Raw genomic sequence first — 5,680 nt, 5'->3', positions numbered from 1 at the left:
ACTGCACTACAGTCTGGGCGACAGAGTGAGACTCCGACTCAAAAAAAAAAAAAGGAAAAAAGAAACAGAAAAAATTATGCTTATAACATTGATAGAGCTTCTTCTAAAATAGTTGGCAAATTGCAAAGGGAGAACCAGTACCTTTACATAAAGAATCCCAGCAGATACCACCTCAGCCACGTGGTCAGTGTTAATATCATCAGTAATCAAGGACATCAACAACACATACCCTCCGATATGACGCACTTGGAGAGCAGGACACCTCTGTGGTCTCCTGCCCAGGAATGCATAACCTCAATCTTACCACAAGAAAACCCAGAAGAACTCCAATTGAGGGATATTCTATAGCAGTGGTTCCCAAACTTTTTGGCATCAGGGACCAATTTCCTGGAAGACAATTTTTCCACGGACGGGGTGGGGTGGATGACCCAACATTAGGAACGTACAGCCTAGAGCCCTCACACGGGCAGTTCACAACAGAGTAGGTGCTCCTGTGAGAATCTAATGTGGCTGCTGATCTGACAGAAAGCAGAGCTCCACTCACCTGCCATTCTTCTCTGGCTGTGCAGCCAGCTCCGTGATAGGCCATGGACTGATGCCAGTATGCAGCCCAGGGGTTGGGAACCCCTTTTCTATAGGTCACCTGATCAGCATGGTTAATAAGATAACACCAATCTTAACTGTGATGAATTCTTTATTTAAGGGGAAGCTGGGTGAAGGGTATATGGGAACTATCTGTACTATCTGTAAGTCTAAATAAAAATTCCTTGATAGATCTTGCCCTCCCCCCAGCAGTAGGAGAATGCCTGTTTTCTAACATAACATAAAACCAACTTCTTAGTGCTTGGCAATCTCATTAAGCGATGTTATAAAATACATTTATTGTGAGTATAAATGAACATCTCTTCATTGACTGGCCATCTGTATGTTCATTCTGATGAAATGCCATTTCATATTATTCACTCACTTTAAAACTGTGATGTTCATCTTATTGATTTCTAAGAGCTCTTTGTATGCTAAAGATAAATCAACTTTTGGTGGTTCATGCAAATTTTTTTTTTCAATTTTTGATTTGTTCAAGCACTTTTTGATTGACCAGGGCCACAAAATTTTTGATTGTTGACTTTATAGAATTTTTGCCCACAGTTTGGTGTTGCTGTTTCTATTTTAAATAGCTTAATCTTATCCATCTTTTCTTTTATTGCTTCTGGATTTTTTTTTAATACTTAGAAAGGCATCCCCTACTCTAAGTTTAAAAATATATTTACCCATATAGTTTCATATTTACATTTACATTGTTCATCCATTTGGAAATTCTTTGAAATATAAGGAAATATAAATAACAAGGCTTTTTTCCTGTAAAGCCTAGTTTTTCTAATACCCTTTATTGAATAATCTATTTTTACCCAGTGCTTTCAACAGCTATCTTTGTCATAAACTACAATCCCTAACAATATACTTTTAGATGGGGCCCTTGCAAGTCCTTTTGTTATTCCAGCAAATACACCAGTAGTGTACTACAAGTTTGAAAGCAGAAAATAAACTTGATTTTCACTTCAAGGAATGTGTGCAGTCACCTAACATTCTCCTTCCTTCGACCAGTCAACACAAAATCTATCAAGCAACTACCATAAGTCAGGAGCTGTGCTAGCATCAAGCAGCTCAGGGTAATGCTAAGAGAAGAAACTGGAACCCCATGGCCATGTCTGACCCTGATCTCGCTCTTGGGAGGCATGGGGCCTGCCTAAGCCTACTCTTCTCTTCACAGGGTTGGTTTGTTTTTTTGAGTCGGAGTCGCACTCTGTCGCCCAGCCTGGAGTGCCATGGCCGCTCCTGGCCCCCGCAGCCTCGACCTGCTGGGCTCCGGCGATCCTTCCGCCTCAGCCTTCCGAGTAGCTGGAACTACAGGCGCGCACCACCACGCCCGGCTAATTTTTTTTATTTTTATTGTAGAGAGGAGGTCTCGCCAAGTTGCCCAGGCGGGTCTTGAATCCGCGGGCTCAGGCAATCCACTCACTTCGGCCTCCCAAGGCGCGGGATTACAGGCTGAGCCACCGAGCCCGGCCTCCTCACAGGGTTATTACGAGTATTAAATGAGTTAAGAGACAAGTGCTTAGAACCACATCTGGCACAAAGTAATTGCTCAATAGCCACTGACTATAATTATTAGTGGGGAGGGAACGACGAATAACAGATCATTTCTGGAGTCAATCTTTTCCTGCTTTATGAGGGAAAGCGATGAGTACTTTCTTTCCACAACCATTTTACTTGATGACTGACACCAGGGGGCTGACTCACAGATGCCACTGCCGCATGAGATGTCCGCGACCAGGGCCACGTTATGAAAAAGAAAGGTCTGAGGAAGCTGAACATGAGGACAGTCCCGGTCGTCCATCAGTGTGACCCAGTGCTTGGGCCTGTCCAACCAGGAAGGTGAGTAGCTGCCTACAAGCACTGGTAGGAGAGCCCTCGGCTCCCACAGGAGCAGAGCTGTGGGGGAGGAAGAGATTCAAGGAAGGGAGGGAGCATGCTAAGCCTTCAGGGCTGTACAAACACTTGTGCTGAATGACAACGGACAGATACTGATGAGAAGTGACCGAGACTGATGAAAACTGAGGGCAGGAACTCAGCCAGGGCTTGCAGGGGTCAAATACTTCAGACACTCTCTTCCCCCACCTCAGAATTCATGTGGATTGGTGGTGAGATGGATGTGGGTTGGGTGAGAGACACACTGCATCAAATACACTCATTTCTGCTTCTTGGGGTTTTTTTGAGCCAGGGTCTCGCTCTATGGCCCAGACTGGAGTGCAGTGGTACAACTGCAATTCACCGCAGCCTCAATATCCTGGGCTCAGGTGATCCTTCTGCCTCAGCCTCCTGTGTAGCTGAGATTACAGGTGTGTGCCACCACCCATGGCTATTTTAAAAATTTTTTGTAGCGACAAGGTCCCGCTACGTTGTCCAGGCTGGTCTCTAACTTCTGGGCTCAAGTGATCCTCCCTCCTCCCAAAGTGCCAGGATTACCGGCATGTATACTGATTAATATTATTAATTTTAAGCTTCAGAATGTATTTATCTCATATTTGATCATAATATCTGACATACTAAAAAATGATTAACTTAAATCAGCTAAGCTCTGTGAAGCCCCAGCCTTTCCTGATATAAAGACAAGTGGTGTGTTTTTGCCTCAAAAGTCACTTGGTAAATCAGGAAAGAAAGAAAACTGAAGCTTCTTACCTACTGGCTTAGTTAACTTAAAGATTTCAACCTACTGATTAAAATTACTGTTTGCTTGTAAGACAAAAGTTTTCATGAGGAAGACCTCTAATTACTTTAAAAAAAAAAAGAAAGAAAGGGCCAGGTGTGGTGGCTCAAGTCTGTAATCCCAGCGCTTTGGGAGGCCAAGGCGAGAGGACTACCTGAGCCTCCAGGTTTGAGACCAGCCTGGGCAACTTGGCAAGACCTTGTCTCTACAATAAATATCAAAAAATCGGCCAGGCTCGGTGGCTCAGCCTGTAATCCCAGAATTTTGAGAGGCCAAGGCGAGTGGATTGCCTGAGCCCCAGGTTTGAGACAGCCCAGGCAACTTGGTGAGACCTCGCCTCTACAATAAATAAAAAATTAGCCAGGCGTGGTAGCATGTATCTGTAGTTCTAGCTACTTGGAAGGCTGAGGCAGAAGGATCGCCAGAGACTAGAAGATGGCTGCGGTGGCCGTGAGCGTGCCACTGCACTCCAGCCTGGACAACAGAGTGAGACTCCGACTCAAAAAAATAAATAAATAATAATAAAAAAAAGAAAAAGCAGATGAAATGGACGACCTGCCAAACACACAAACCCCTTGAACCTCCTAGTTAAATACAGTCATTTTTTAAAATTTCCATCTTTTCATACAGGGTTTTTAATTGTCTAGACAAACACATACAAGCAATCAGATCAGATTAGTATGTTTGACCAATGTCATCAGCGCAGGAACCCGCTTCCCCAAACAGTGGGGGAACCACACCTCTGAGGACTGGCCCTGCCTAGAACACAAAGCTGCTCAGCAGGAAGTCAGGCCAGAAGCCACTGCAGAGTTCAGAAGTCACTGCAACTAGCAAGCAGACTTGAGCACACCCTGGGCCAGCACCAGAGTCTGTGAAGGATCCAGTCACCAAGTTTTCTGACGGTTTAATAATCATCTACCCTGTCCCAAGAACGCCTCTCAGCCAGGGGCGAGCAAACTGTGGCCCACAGGCCACGTCCGGCCAGTTCTTTTGGCGCGGTCCTGTCCCAGCCATGCCCACCTCTGGCAACGGTGCCTCCAGCTGCTCTCCAACTCCAAGGCAGAGTTGAAGAGGTGAGACAGCCCACAGGTAATTATGGGGATTAAACATTGACTATCTGGCCACTTACAAAAAGTTGTCTGCCCATCCTCTAACCCACTGGGGTTCAAGGACCACGTCCACAGGGTTCTGCTTAAACTGCTTTCAAACCTTACTAGGAAGTACACAGAAGCTCCTCTCACTTCTCCAAGCCCCAGTGATAAACACCATGTTTTCCCCAATCCTGGAAGCTGACAGCCTCTAACGACTACAACTTTTAAAAAGAATGTGCATCTTCAGGGTTACGTGATAGAAACACCAAAAAGCAAGGCAGATGAGTGTAAATGCACAAGAGACCCAAATTCCTCTTGCTCTGGAATTTTCTGAAGAAAATTCTCCTTAGGAAAATCCTCCTCCTAAGAATACATCTTGGTGGGGGCTCTCAAGCCTTTCCTTGAGTTCATGCACTGCCAACAGCAGCTGCGACTGAATGGTTCTCAAACTGTGGTCCCTAGATTAGCGGCATCAACATCATCTCGAAATTTATAAGAGATGCACAGTTTCTGGCGCACACAGGCGAACACAAGACCACAGCTAGAAAAGTTCTGTATGTTTTGTGTTTTAAGTTAGCTTCACGTGAACCACATCATGAAGTAAAAACTACGATGATGTAATCCTATCTGACAAGAAATAGGTCAAAAATGCTCAAAATTAAGAGAGTATTTAAAATAGGATTTTACCTCTACTATCATTCACAATGACACTAGAACTAAGTGTTTACTGACTGGGCTCTCAGGTATAATTTATATAACCATAATAGCACATATATGTAATTTATAAACAAGCAACAAACACACACAGAAGGGAGTGCTGAAAAAAATTTTTTTCTTACTAAAATGATCAAAAAAGTTTGGAAACCACAATATAAACAACTCTAATCATATTATATAGTATTTATGTTCTGTCAAGCACTAATCAATCTTCAAAATCTTAGCAAGGGGATTTTGTATTAATAAAACCTTTAAGGGTTTTAAAGGAAAATAAGGCTCAAATGTTCTAAAAATCTGAGAAGGCATGGTTGGTTTGGTGTTTTCTTCCTGAAAGGGTAGGAAATTTATATATGAAGCAAAGGAAAGACTCAGGATTTAGGAAGTACTTCTTAAACATCAAGATAAATCTCTCCTTTAAGGTAATTTCTTTAATAACTTGAAAAGTCCAGAAAAGAAAATGACCATGATCTTTTAAGAATGGTTTTGAAACCGGGCTCGGTGGCTCAGCCTGTAATCCCGCGCCTTTGGAAGGCTGAGGTGAGTGGATTGCCTGAGCCCGCTGGTTCGAGACCCGCCTGGGCAAGTTGGTGAAACCTCATCTCTACAA

The sequence above is a fragment of the Carlito syrichta genome, unplaced genomic scaffold (genome assembly GCF_000164805.1).
Source record: "Carlito syrichta isolate Samal-C Ts95f unplaced genomic scaffold, Tarsius_syrichta-2.0.1 Scaffold314366, whole genome shotgun sequence".
Classification (NCBI taxonomy): Eukaryota; Metazoa; Chordata; class Mammalia; order Primates; family Tarsiidae; genus Carlito; species Carlito syrichta.
Note: the sequence above shows the minus strand (reverse complement) of the source record.